The sequence below is a fragment of the Brassica napus genome, chromosome C7, assembly GCF_020379485.1.
Source record: "Brassica napus cultivar Da-Ae chromosome C7, Da-Ae, whole genome shotgun sequence".
NCBI classification, from domain to species: Eukaryota; Viridiplantae; Streptophyta; class Magnoliopsida; order Brassicales; family Brassicaceae; genus Brassica; species Brassica napus.
Window position 1 is genome coordinate 26,691,879 of NC_063450.1, and position 14,028 is coordinate 26,705,906.

General features: G+C 42.0%; 1 non-coding gene across 1 annotated transcript; it reads right to left on the minus strand.

The window, feature by feature from the left end:
* Positions 1 to 605: 605 nt before the first annotated feature.
* LOC125590769 lies at positions 606 to 712 on the minus strand. The gene has a single exon (XR_007326772.1). It is a non-coding gene; the product is annotated as a small nucleolar RNA R71 (small nucleolar RNA).
* Positions 713 to 14,028: the final 13,316 nt, after the last annotated feature.

The window sequence follows — 14,028 nt, forward strand, 5'->3', positions numbered from 1 at the left end:
TTCTCCTTCTTCACCTGCCTTTAATTTACAGGTGTATGAACTTGAGGAGCAGGGGTCCATCAAACCTAGTTCCAAGAGTTGCAGACATCAGATCTTTAGAGAGAGAGTGTGCTAGAAAGAGAAGAGAAGAAGAGCAGCTGGCTCACTTACAGAGATTGGATACTGATCTGGGAGATATACCTCAAAATGATGCGGACATCAACGGAGCTAACAACGTACCACAAAACCAACAGCGAGCAGCTCGACCCATTGGCACTTATGACCGCCCCAGCATTCATGGTCATAGATTGGGAATCCGAGCACCAGCTGTAGCAGCCAACAACTTTGAGATCAAATCAAGACTCCTCAACGTGATCGAGAACAACAAGTATCATGGCTTGGCTCTGGAGGACCCATTTGATCACTTGGACAGGTTCGACAGCTACTGTGGGTTGTCAAATACCAATGGTGTGTCCGAAGATGCCTTAAAGCTCAAGCTATTCCCTTTCTCTTTGGGGGATAAGGCACGTCAGTGGGAGAAGTCTCTACCCAGCGACTCTATAACCACCTGGGATGACTGCAAGTAAGCATTTTTGGAGAAGTTCTTCTCTACTTCAAGAACTGCTAAGCTGAGAAATGAGATTTCCAGCTTTCAACAGAAGAACTTGGAAGAATTCAGTGAAGCCTGGGAGAGATTCAAGGGCTACCAAGCTCAATGCCCACACCATGGCTTCTCTAATGAAAGCTTGCTGAGCACATTCTGCCGGGGTGTTCTTCCTAAGTACAGAGCCAAACTGGATACAGCTAGCAATGGGTTCTTCTTGTGGAGAACTGAGGAAGATGCAGAAGAGCTGGTTGACAACATGGTAAAGAGTAATGCAGTCTACAGTGGAGACCACGACAGAGGCAGTAGATCAGATGACAAGCAGACGAGGAAGGAATTGAAAGCTCTACATGATAAGATAGACATCCTCATTGCTGATAAAGCCACCCAAGAGCAGCTGCACTTTGTTGGTAACCCAAGCCAAGAGACACTACCTTTTGTCCATGAGGTTGAGGGTTTGGAAGCTCAAGAAGAGCTGTGTTTTATCGACAACAATGGTAGCTGGTACAAAAAGGAGCCCAACTTTCAGTACAACAACTACCAACAGAAATCCTATTCCAACAACCAACAGAGTGGTTATCAGCCTCGGAACAACCAGCAAGGCAGCTATAAGCCTCAACAAAACCCTCCTCTTGGTTTCAACAACAAAGGACACCATTCTTCCCAACAACAAGCTAATCCTTCTACCTCTACTCCTCAAGTCAGCAGCACTGATGCCCTACTGAAACAAATCTTGGAGTCTCATACAAGAAGTGAGAAGCATGTTGGCTATGAGTTGAAGAACCTTCACTCAAAGATTGATGGAAGCTACAATGAGCTCAACAACAAGTTCAGAACCTTGGAGAACCAGTTTGCTGCCATGAACACTCAACAAAATCGCCAACAAGGTTCTTTATCTGGAAAATCTGAGCAAAACCCCAAGGACACCATGAAAGCTATCACCCTCAGGAGTGGTAAGGAGTTACCTCAGAGAGCTCTCACCAAGGATGCTGAGAAACAAGGTGAGGGGGTTGCCATCAACATAGATGATGAAGTGGTGATTGTTGATGAGAAAATCAATGATGAAGTCTTGGAGAAGATTGTGTAAGCCAAAGGTAAAGGAAAGGTTGGGGAAGAGAAGAAAACAGTGAAAGATGGTGAAGTTGTTGCTCCAGCAAGTGATAATTCTTTTGTTCCTCCTCCCTATGAACCCAAACTTCCATTCCCTGGTAGATTTAAGAGGCAACTGCTAGAGAAGTACAAAGCTCTATTTGAGAAGCAAATGAGTGAAGTTTAAGTCACAATGCTCATCATTGATGCTTTCATGCTGATTCCTCAATATAGCAAGTTCCTGAAAGATGTTGTAGCTGCAAAGAAGAAAGAGATGGAGGGCATGATGATTCTCACTCATGAGTGCAGTGCCATCATCCAGAGGCTTGTTGTTCCAAAGATGCTAGAAGATCCAGGATGCTTCACATTACCTTGTGCTCTTGGACCTATGGTATTTGATAGATGTCTCTGCGATTTGGGAGCTAGTGTCAGCTTGATGCCTTTATCTGTTGCTAAGAAGCTTGGTTTCACTCAGTACAAGAAGTGTATACTGTCTCTGGTACTGGTTGATCGTTCAGTGAAGTACCCTGTGGGTATCTTAGAAACTATGACCTCCCCGTTATGGTTGGAAACTATGAGATCCCTACAGACTTTGTGGTGCTTGAGATGGGTGAGGAAGCTCAAGATCCCTTAATCCTTGGAAGGCCTTTCTTAGCTACAGCAGGAGCAATTGTTAATGTGAAAGAGGGCAAGATTGATCTCCACTTGGGTAAAGGGCATGTTCTTCACTTTGACATCAAGGAGGTAATGAAGAAACCAAAATTTCAAGAGCAAGTCTTCTACATTGAAGAGATGGACGTCCTTGCTGATGAGCTCCTTGAAGAGTTGTCACTAGAAGACCCTCTACAGCATGATTGACGATAGAGAGAGAAGTTGAAGTGATTGAGAACCTGGAGAATACTGCCTATGGGATGATGTTGGATTCACACAAGGGGTTTGTTAGTGAAGATCAGTATGAGGAGCTGCCACAAGTGGTTCAGCAAGAAGCCTCAGTCACTCAACAAGAGGACACCCATCAAGATGACTGGAGCGAGCTTAAGGCGCCTAAAGTGGAGCTTAAACCCCTCCCCCATGGTGTAAGGGTCGTACAGAGATGTGAAGACACCAACCTTGTGCTGAATGGGGAGAAGTGTTACTTCATGGTTAAGGAAGGGATTGTGCTGGGACACAAGATTTCAGAGAAGGGGATTAAGGTGGATAAGGCTAAGATCGATGTTATGGTTGGTTTGCCCCCACCGAAGACAGTGAAAGACATCTGAGGTTTTCTTGGTCATGCTGGGTTCTACAGAAGATTCATCAAGGACTTCTCCATGATCACTAGACCATTGACCAGGCTGCTGTGCAAGGAAGCCACTTTCAGCTTTGATGTGGAATGTCTAGAAGCCTTCAAGAAGCTGAAAGGTGAACTCATCAGTGCTCCAATTGTCCAGCCACCTGATTTGGATCTCCCCTTTGAGATCATGTGTGATGCTAGTGACTATGCTGTGGGAGTTGTTTTGGGACAGAAGAAAGACGGCAAGACCCATGTGATCTACTACGCGAGCCAAACCCTGAATGATGCTCAGATGAGGTATGCCACAACATAGAACCTGGATCAGGCGTGGGAGCGAGGACCTGGAGCGAGGGTGAAAGGTCGCTCCAGCTGGGAGCAACGTCACCACAGCGAGTGTAACAAGTCGCTCGGCTTTACGGTGTTTTGGGGCTCGAAAATACTTTCGGAGCGACCTCCTAGAGCGACGACACGAAGTCGCTCCAGCTCTAGAGCGAAGTCACCACAGCGACACCCCGAGGTCTCTCGGGTTTGTGTTGATTTGAGACACGAAAAACAAGCCGGGAGCGACGTCCCACAGCGACTACCTCAGGTCGCTTCACGACCGGTTCAGGGTTCATGGTTTGGAGGTTGCAGCTCAGCACCAGGTGGTTACTACACAACGTTCCCACCTGATGACAATGATGCTAGGGCATCTGCCCCTACTCACTACCCGTAGAAGGTACTTCATTACTTTCCCTTGTATATACCATTTCATTTTTGCATATTAGCTTTCTTTTCGGCATCTCTCTCTACTTGACAACACAGAGACTGTGTAACTCAAGTTTGGGGGAGGTACCAAATATTTGATCATGTTTGCTTTGATGATTTTGCATTGAGTCTTGCATACATATCTTTTTGCATAAAAAAAAATCATATAGATTACATCACTTGCATTTTTACGAGAGTCTAGAGCATATAGGTTGCATCCACTTGCATTGGGAGCAATGATTTAAAATGCCTTGTAAAGAACACTACCTCGCCCTCGAATAGCTATTGCATCTCTCAAAAAGCCTTGTATGTTTCGAGCCTTGAAAACTCTTCCTGAATCTCAATTAGTTGCGGAAACTCAATCTTTGAAGCCAACTACAACCTTATTTGAACTGAACGAACTTAATGTTTCTTGCTCATGGTCCCTTGTGTACTGAGTCATGGCTATACACACTTGAGTTGTCACATCCTTTATGCCAATCTTTTTTGACAAACTCTAGTGGTAGACCACTCCCAAAACTCTTCCTTCCTTTTAAGCTTTCATTGTTTGATGAGTGAGGCCTTTTTTCGGAAAGTCTTACATGTGAATAATGTTGAGAGTATCGGGAACGACAATGCTTGATCTTCATTCTTGCTAGATTAGGCACTATATTGTCTAGCTATAGGTGGGGGGTGAGTGTTGTGATTATGATTTGAGAGCAATGTAAAGTTTGAAGGAAAAGAATAGACTCTTTGTGTTTAAGTGAATTGTCTTATTGGGATAAGTAGAGAAGCCTCTAGCTCAAGTTATCAAAGTCTTGGCCCCCACCAAAAAAAAAAAAAAAAAAAAAAAACGAAAAAAAAAAATGAGAAAAGAAAGAAAAAGGGGGCTAGCAAAATTGTTAGGAGCTAAGAAATATTTTGAGGTTGTGGAAAATCCATTGTAGATTTCAAAGAGAAAGAGTTAATGTTCTTAGGATCTTTTGGTGCGAGATGTGAGTTGGGTTTGACATTGGAAAATGATTGTGTAACTTGTATGTTTGGGAAAAGGGTAGAACAATGGAGATTGAGCATTGTATGCATGAGTTGGTCCCTTTCTTAGATATATTATGTGCAATGTCAAGGCTACTTGTTTTGAGAGTAAACCACCTTAAAGATCATATATCTTGAACCTCTTGACTCACTTGAATAAAAAGTCTTCCCTTACCCAACCAAATGATTTGGACCAATTGACCATTTGCAAGAATTCACCTGATGTTTTATGCTTAATGAATGTGAGAGTTGGTTGATTTGAATGTGTGGATGCTTGATGATGAGTGTAAGGGCAAAAGGAGTTGAGATAGGCCTAGAGAAGCTAGAGTGTAATAGGAGAGTGTGCTCATGTTGGATTAGATGTTGAATTGAGTGCTAGTTGTGTTTCTTTTGGCTATGAGCTCCCACCTTCAACCCTCTCTCCCTATGAGTTTTAGAAAGTTCACTTCTGGACAAGTAAAAGAACAAGTTTGGGGGAGTTGATATCTTGAATATTTCCATTGTTTTATCCATTCACCCATGTGCATTTTGATCATATAGACTAGGATTTAGCCATGTTTAGGTTGCATTTTGCATACATGAGTCTTTATCAGGTATTGGAGTACCACATGGAGTTCCTGGAGACATTTGGGTGCATTTAGAGCTTGAAAGAGGTGATAAAAGTGATCATTGGACGAGCAGTGCATGGGAGTGACCTCACCGGAGCGACGACACGAAGTCGCTGTGACACCCCTTAAGAGCGACTTGGCCAGAGCGACACCCCGATGTCGCTCGCGTTTTCATCACTCGGAGGCACGAGAGCGACCTTACAGCGACGTTCTACAGCGACACCATAAGGTCGCTCCAGCTGGGAGCGACGTGACCGGAGCGACACAGCCAGGTAGCTCGCGAAGAGCGACCCGGAGCGACGTCTCGCAGCGACCCCTCCAGGTCGCTCCCGAAGCCTGGAGCGACCTCTCGGAGCGACTACTAGAGGTCGCTGCACGCCTTTTGTTTGCTCGACTTCATGTTTACTCAAGGGCCTTTTGGTCATTTCATTATGCATGTTTTACACTTTCTACACCTATGTTTAAGTACCTTTTGTAAGCCATTGGAGGCTGATTATCTTTTATCAAAAGAAAACCACCAAAACCTCTTGAAAAGTTCATCTCATTGAATGAATTGATCATTTTTGTTATTGCAATTCTGTTGTTTTCATATCTTTTATCTGTATTTCTCTACATGATTAATCTGAAATCTAATATGGGTTTAAGAGGAATCATGAAGAGTAGTGAGTAATCCATTCTTGAATTCATGGGTTAGGGAGATTAAGGGTGATTAGGCTAGATCTAGGATGTGATAGTGTAGATCCTTCTTATTCCTTGCTAATAGAGTATTCATAATGCATCTTCTGAGTTGGCATCTCAAAAGTTGATCTTTAGGCATTTCTCACCCACAAGGTGTTTGATGAAATGCTTGAGACAACTCTCCTAAGCTTTTAACCTACTTTACCAAAGACATTTGTTGTTAAAGGTGTTAAGATAGCCAATAGACTTGTTAGTAATGATTGCTTTCATATTATTCAACCAAAGACATTTGATGTTTGAAATATGTTAGTAAATGAACATTCATCTAGACATAGAGTGTGTTTAAGATTGTGTCTAAGCTTAAGGTTGATAGTTTGATTGATCATTTGCCATCTTTAGTTCGAAACTTGATCACCCAAGGTCTAATTCCTATACCCATGAGTTCTCTTTTATCATAACTAAAGAAAATCACTTTTTTTATTGTTTTATTGTTCTGTTCTTACATTCTATTATTAGTAGTAGTTTAAAACCATCCAAATTATCGGTTGCATTTAGATTAAGTACGTACTTACATTCTCGGTGCTTTGAAATCCCTTAGAATTGGTTCGACAATCTTTTATACTACATCATTTTTCTTAGGAGCCTTGACAACTCCTAACATCATTAACCGAGATCTAAGGATTGTTTTTTTTTAGTTATCTTATCATGAAGAAATCATAAAATGGATTTCCTAAATTTAAATCGACAATCTTTATTGAAGCATGAAAGGATGCTAAAGAATATTCCTCCTCAAAATTTGAATGAAATTTCAGTTGTTCAAATATTTGATGTTACCGTAAAATTATTGGTTGTCAAACATTTGTTTTTACGAATATATTGGTTTATCAGTCGACTAACCATATTTCATTTTTGTTTTGATTTTAAACAGTTGGATTGGAAAATAAACCAAGTTAACCGATGTTAAAAATTAAAAGCAGTCTTCTTCTACATATGCTGATACATATACAAAGGAATAAGCTTTTGATAGAGGGAAAAATAATTAAACCCCAAAAGAACTCGAGATCATTGAGACTTCATATTACGATGATTCAATATGAGATGAAATTTATGTTCAAGAAACTTTTAAATTTTGGCTTATGTTTACCAATCGAGAGATGCTTAGTTTGTAGGTAATGGTTGTAGTAAATAATATTAATAGATTTTTTGTATGCAAGAGTAAGTGATCAATGGTAAAGATAGATTATTATTAAGTTAAATGTAATTATATAAGAGACAAGGGCCTTGTCCGCGCTTCGCGCAGAATATTGTTTCATTGTTATTAAGTATGATTTTTTGGATGATGTAACTATGTGGTCGTGTTTATTTGTTAAGACCATTATTTGGTATTTTATTTTGCTATGTATTAGATAGGTGATAGGTTAATATATTATGTGTTTGTTTTTTTAATAATGTTTTGTTGTGTATATAGTAGCATTTGTTAGTGGTGAAGTGAGTCTTTGATGTAAAACATATTGAATTTCAATAAGTTTGCATTTAAGAATTTGTTGATTCTAAGATTTACGGTTTCAACATCAAAATTGTATTTTATATTTCATATTTTGGAACATTATTCCTATAAGTTATTTTGTGCCCTCTCCCCAAAGATTGACCTTGAGCCGTTACCATCTATGTATTTCGTTTACCTTTTTTGTGTAAACGGTGTGTGGGTGCTTCTCACCATCACCGGAAAAAGACTCATATCCATGCTCTTGTTCTTCCTCGCCTTTTTCTCCTATGAGATTATCTGGTATTTTTTGTAGATCGGGTTTATGAGTTCCCACTTGTGCGGTTGTTTTTCACGGTGTTGTAGGCTGTTCCGGTCAATATTGGCGTTCCTTTTCTTCCTTAAATTTTGGCTTATGTTAAGAGCTGCATCTCCTTAGGTAGGGTCATAGTTTAGTCGTCTTTGATGTTGTCTTTCTCGTCGTTGGTCTGCCGTCGATAGTCCCTACTCGTCTTGGTTTTCAAGATCTAGTTTTAGGTGATCTGACTTCTATGATCTCTTTCATAGCTCGAGGACGATTCCATGACTTGATGATTTTGTTTCGTCTCCCTCTTCCCTCTCTGTTTTCTCATTTCGTTGCAGCTTTCATCAGTGCTCGCATCTCTGGTGGCTCTTCCTTTTGCCATGTTTGTAAGTCCAGGTTTAGATAGTGATTTCCTCTGTGTATGCTTTTTGGGCTTATAAGGTTGTTTCTGGTCTCAAGCTTAGGCTTTGGTTTTTCGGTGCTTGCCTCCCATTCTCCTTCTCTTCAGGTTGTTTCTATTCTTCACCTCATTCCCTTGGTATAGGTGTGCGGAGTTAATCTCTTGGAGTTTTGGTCATTTTTATCCAGAGCTTTGTGGTTCTTTGCTAGCATGCACAACTTGTCTATGTTTGTTTAGTCTGTGAGGTGTTTCTTACCTCTTAGCTGGTGTTTGTGCTTTCGGTGACTTTGGCATTCCAGTGATTATTCTTCCTAAGACTTCTTTCTTGGTTTTTCCGTCGTTTGTTGATCGCGCTTTTTTGTGTCGGGAATTGCTTTGTCTCATATTTTTTCTTTCTACCATTTTTTAACATTTGTTTGTTGTGGCCAAAATACTTTATGGTAAGGTGAGGTAATTTAGTTTTCGCTCTTGATCTCATTTCAGCTCCAGACCTTTATTAAATTAGTTTTACTATGACATTTCAGTTTTCTCTGTGACCGTGGAGGTTTTAAGTTTAAATTATGTGTTTTCTCTAGTTTTTTCATCTTAGTTTGGTTATTTTATAATTTTTAATAATAAAACAAATATATAATTTGTAAATGAAATATTAGTAAATAGTAAAAATACTAAATTAATGAAATTTTATGTGGCTGAATTAAATATTTAATTTTATGTTATGTGACGATGGTTAGTGTAAGAAGGTTAAAATTGCAGTAATACAAAAGAAGAAGGATTCAAAATGTAAAAAAAAATATGAAGACATATGTCATCAAATCTCCCTTCCACATGTCAAAAGACAAGAAAAATCTACTATATATATATATATATATAGATAGGATTCACGAGTTTAATTTAGTAATTAAGATAAATATAAATGTTTTTGATATTTTAATAACGGGAACCAGTAGACTTCTAAATAGTAAATAAAAATGGTACTTCTGTATTAAGATATGCTCCCCCCTTGATATGATATATACTTGCGGAATCGCGTTTCATACGCCATTCCGCCATTCCGCATTGTTACCAATCAAAGCCACAGTCACGTCAAATATATTACTCGGTTTTGTAAAGCAGGTATGATTCTTTGATTTCTTTATACGAGATTTTATTAAACACGCGTTATGGTTACATTGTGAATAATTTCCGATGACAAAATGTGCTCATCAAGTGAATGAGTTGATTATAGTTGGTTAAACAGTTGAATTATTTATTTATTTTAGCTTGTTGAAATTTTGAATCTATACTGAGAAGTGAATATGTTGATTTGTCATTGTTTTCATGATTTTGAGTTTTTTAATTGTGGAAACCGAAATTCGCAATGTCGATTTCCGCTTAAATAAAGAAACTAGGAAAACCCTAATTTCTCAGAGGTCCCAGATATCTGCTAATACCACACGTCAAGCAATCAGAACACGAAACGAGAACAATAATGAAATAAGAAATCGAAAAAGAGAGCAAGATAGTTTTTATTCCGAATCTGCGTTTGAGCGTTTACAACAAGGTAAGTGTCTGGGCTACGAGAGCTCTCGGCGAAATTCCTAGTTCTTAAACCCTAAGACGGCAAAAACCTAATTGAGTCGCAGCTCGAATAACAAAAACGGAAAATTGCCTAAAATTGCTCTAAGTGCTAAGTTTGCGGTGAAAAGTCCTCCCTATGCCTCTCGCCTAGGACTCCTTATATACTGGCTCCAAGGTCGGTTTACGCTTTTCCACTTCTGCCCTTAAGCCGCCATAGCATAAAAATGGAGATATTCCATATTTTCCGATCTTCGTAATTATCTTCAAAATTTCGTATTTATCCGCGGAAACTTGACATTTATCTTTCTTTGCGAACCAAGCGTAAACCGTCATGCGGCTTACGGGCTGTTGGTTAAAAAATTGTAAGTTGGGCTTCGAGTCATGTCTTAGGTCCCTTTGGGCCGTCTTCCGACTCGAAGCGTTTACTACGGCTTCTTTCGATAAAGAACGAACTTTCCGCGGTTTTTACGGTAAAGTTTGATCGATAACTTAGAATAGCGGGGAATCGTGAAATGGGTTCGCTACAGTCTTCGGGAGATAGCATCGAAGGGTAGACGAGAACGCATGGACTAATGTCGTATCGATGTTTCGGAAGAGCTCGTTCGCTACGTAGCGACTGAGCGCTCGATCGCTACACAGCGACCGAACTTTGGTTTGAGATCGTTCGCTATGTAGCAACCAAGCTCCTGCTCGAGCTCGGTCGGTACGTAGCGACCGAGCTCCGGCTCAAGCTCGGTCGCTGCGTAGTGACCGAGCAAGCTCTTGGTCGCTATGTTGCGACCGAGCGGAATGGACGTTTGGTCGCTACGTAGCGACTGAGCCTTGGCTCGAACTCGGACGCTACGTAGCGACCGAGTGGAGCACGTGTTCGGTCGCTGCGCAACGATCCTTTTCGGGCTTTTGTCCAATTACTCGCGTTTCCTCCGTAAAGCTTTTCGTAAAGAAGAATCTATTTCGTAAAAGTATTTGTCGAAGAAGTTTTCTACGTTTTTTCTTCTTCGGGGAATTGGACGTTAACTTCGTCGTAACCGTTTTTGACCCCAACAGTTAGCCCCCCAGCTCGTTGGGAGCGTGGATTTCTAGCGAGGTCCCAATGCGCGGTATGGCGAGTTTGGACGAGATTGGTGTATTTGGGCGAAGTTCGTGTCCAAAAATCCGTAGCTAAATAGTAATTTCTCATGCCTATAAGAAGGGAGGTAACTTCTTCACAATCTTCACACTTACTCATTCTCATAGAGAAGTTTTTCCTGAAAAGTTTTTTCTCTTTCTCTCAATCATTTCCTTCTTGATTAAAAAAAGAAAAACACGAGATGTCGAGTAAGAAGAAGAGTTCGAAGAAAGGGTCCTTGCCCGCGAACGTTTCTGAAGAGCTTCGAGTGCCGAAGATGGAATTCGTTCCTCATTCGGTAGACCCAGCCGAGAAAGAGGCATGGTGGGTGGCGTGTTACGGTTCGATCACGCCTCCCAAAGAAAAATCGTTCCCGGTCATGAACCATCGCCCGGTAGAGGCAGGTGCGCCGAGTAGGAGTACTAGTGAATTCCTCGAGGTCATGCGGTCGTTCTACCATATTTGGGACGCGGTGGAATTCAGGGTTCCTCGTCAAGGAGAATGCACTAGTAGTCCCCCGGAGGGCTTCTTTACTTGTTACGAGGCATTCGTAGTGCGTTGCCGTTTATGGTTTCCGATCCCCGAGATCATCGTCCGTGTGTTGGGTCGTTTCGGGGTGGCGATAAGCCAACTGAATTCTCTTGGCATCCAGCACCTCATAGAGATCCTGGTCCTGAGCTATGAGCATGGTCTTTCTCTCACCGTTGATCACTTCGAAGCGCTTCTTCGATTACAGATCATCAGAGACACGGACACGTACAGGCTGGTTCCTCGGAACTTCATGTCAGTGGTAAAGGGACTTCTAACTTCAACTCGTGGAGGAAGTTTTTCTTCTTCGTTCGTGTAGATGCAGCGTCCGTTGAGGAGAGTTGTATCCCACTGTTTCGGAGGTTGCCGAACAATCGTCCCTTTATCAACCCTCTTGCTCCGTTTCCTGAGGACATTATTGCGGTGAGGGATCTGCTCAGGAATGGTCCTTTTTTCTGGACTTCCTTTACGCCGAAGAGAGTTCGAAAGGCGCTGAGGTTTGTGCATCCTGGTCCTGCTTTGGGCGGAGAAACAAGGAGTGATTCCGAATCTGAAGACCAAGGTCCCAACGCTGCTCCCACGATTGTGACGGGGCCAAACTCTTCGAAGGGGAATAATATTGATCTCGGCGACCTGGAGTTTTCGGTGGACGATTGCATGCTTCCAGGATGGGATCCGAACCTTGCTTTCGGCTATGGAAGTGGTACGAGCGAGGTCACTATTCTGGACTTCGATGATTTTTTAGCTGGTCTTCCGTCGGGCTTTGACGCTCCTCAGGCCACGAGCGAGTCAGGGAGGCCGAAAGTTGTTGCGGAAGGATCTCGTATCATTAACGGGGTATAAACTTTAAGAATTTTGACGATCGTTATTATTATTTTTTGCTTATAACGTGTCAATCGGTTTTATAGGGTCTGAACTTGCTTGGATCGGCCATTGAGGCGAGCCATAGAGAGGCCATGATCTATCGCTTTAAAGCGGAGAAGGCGGAAAAGGATCTTGCTCGCATGCGAGACGAGATGCTGGCGCGAGACGCTCAACTCGCTCGTGATCATGCCATGGCTGTTCGTAGGGCGGAATGGAAGGGCACGAGGGAAATCGTCGAGGTGATGAAGACTCGCGCTTCTCAATTCCAGGTTGTGTACGGGAATCTTAAGGGCGTTTTCAACTCGATGGGCGACTTCCGTGAGTGTCGCGGGTCCGTCGGAGCCTTTGGAAGATGCAGGAAGATGACTACATTTTCGAGAGGGAGATGGAGTTAATGAAGGGTGGCATGAGGGATCATGCTCACGCTGAGCCGACCATTCCTCCGACCGATGGGAAGATCCAGGGATTCTAGAATCCCATCCCGGTTTCTCCTGATACCGTAGAAACTATGACTGATTTTGCCGGTGACGATGAGGAAGTGAACTTTCCCGCGGATGCATTCGGAGCTTCCTTGTCCGGGATCTGTGAGCGTTTTGACGGGAAGGACTTCTTCCCTTTATCTAGTATTTAGCGGCCGAGTGTGGCCTTTGCTCATATATGTCTGACCAAGTGTGGCCTTCGAACTTTGTATGGGCCTTTTTTAGGCCGTTTTTGTCGGGACTGGCCGTTGGTGGCTTTGAACCCCTACTGCTATGTGGTTTATATAATGGATGTTTGTTTGAGTTACTTTGTTTTAGAGTGGGTTTTGAAGTAAACATGAGTTGTCGTCTCATATTTATCTTCGTTGAGGCTTTCAATCTGTTAATTTGTTCGAGACGTGAGTTTTCGTAAAAATTACTTACGATCTTTCGGGAACGTTGAGATATGAACGAAGAGACATGTTTTAGGATCTCGTATCGTTTAGATATCATGTCTTTGAGATGTCTGAGACCAATGCGATGGGTTTAGGGCAAGACCTAGGTTTACTCTCGGTTTTAAGGTTTGTGCGGTGACTAGCCGGCTATCGGTTTTCCTGTTGCGATTTCTACCTGATTCGTACCGATTTAAAGTCCGCGATAGGTTCTCGGCTTATACGACTTGTATGGTACGAATCGAGCATCTTTCCAGAGACAAATTTTAAGCCAACTAGAAGTGCTAGACCAAAATTTCGGATTTTTTTTTGTAGCGCGGTTTCGTCCTTGAGTTGGACGTTTGAAGATCAAAAGAGTGACCAAGTTGCGTTTGTTTAAGACAGCTGATGTGTTCGTCGGGGCCAATCGACGAACGGAATGTAGGATTTGTAGTGGTCGCGTTCGGACAATTTGTTCGTATCATCTCGATATTTAACTTGGCGACGTCTCGCAGTTATTTCAAAGACAATACGTATATTTTTGGTGCTGAAGTGAGATTTTTTTGCGATTTTGTCTTAAAAAGAGCGACGCATATTTCATAAAAAATTTCAAAATCTCTATAGAATTTGATTACAATAACGCATCTTTTCCTATGTGGGAGTATACGAGTATACGCACCCACTACCCCTCCTTTTTAGAGAGTGGGATAGCTGAACTCGTCCTTCGACGAGCTGTCTACGTACCCCTTTCGAGGATCAAATCATCTCGTAGTTCTGTTTTATGCCGCGAGTATTTTCACTTGGCGGTTGTTGCCGTGCTGACCGCCTTGATCGTGATGATCGTGGCTGGATTAGTGTTCTCTTCCGGATGTTCCGGTTGAGTTGTAGTGTCGGCTTCAGATTCAT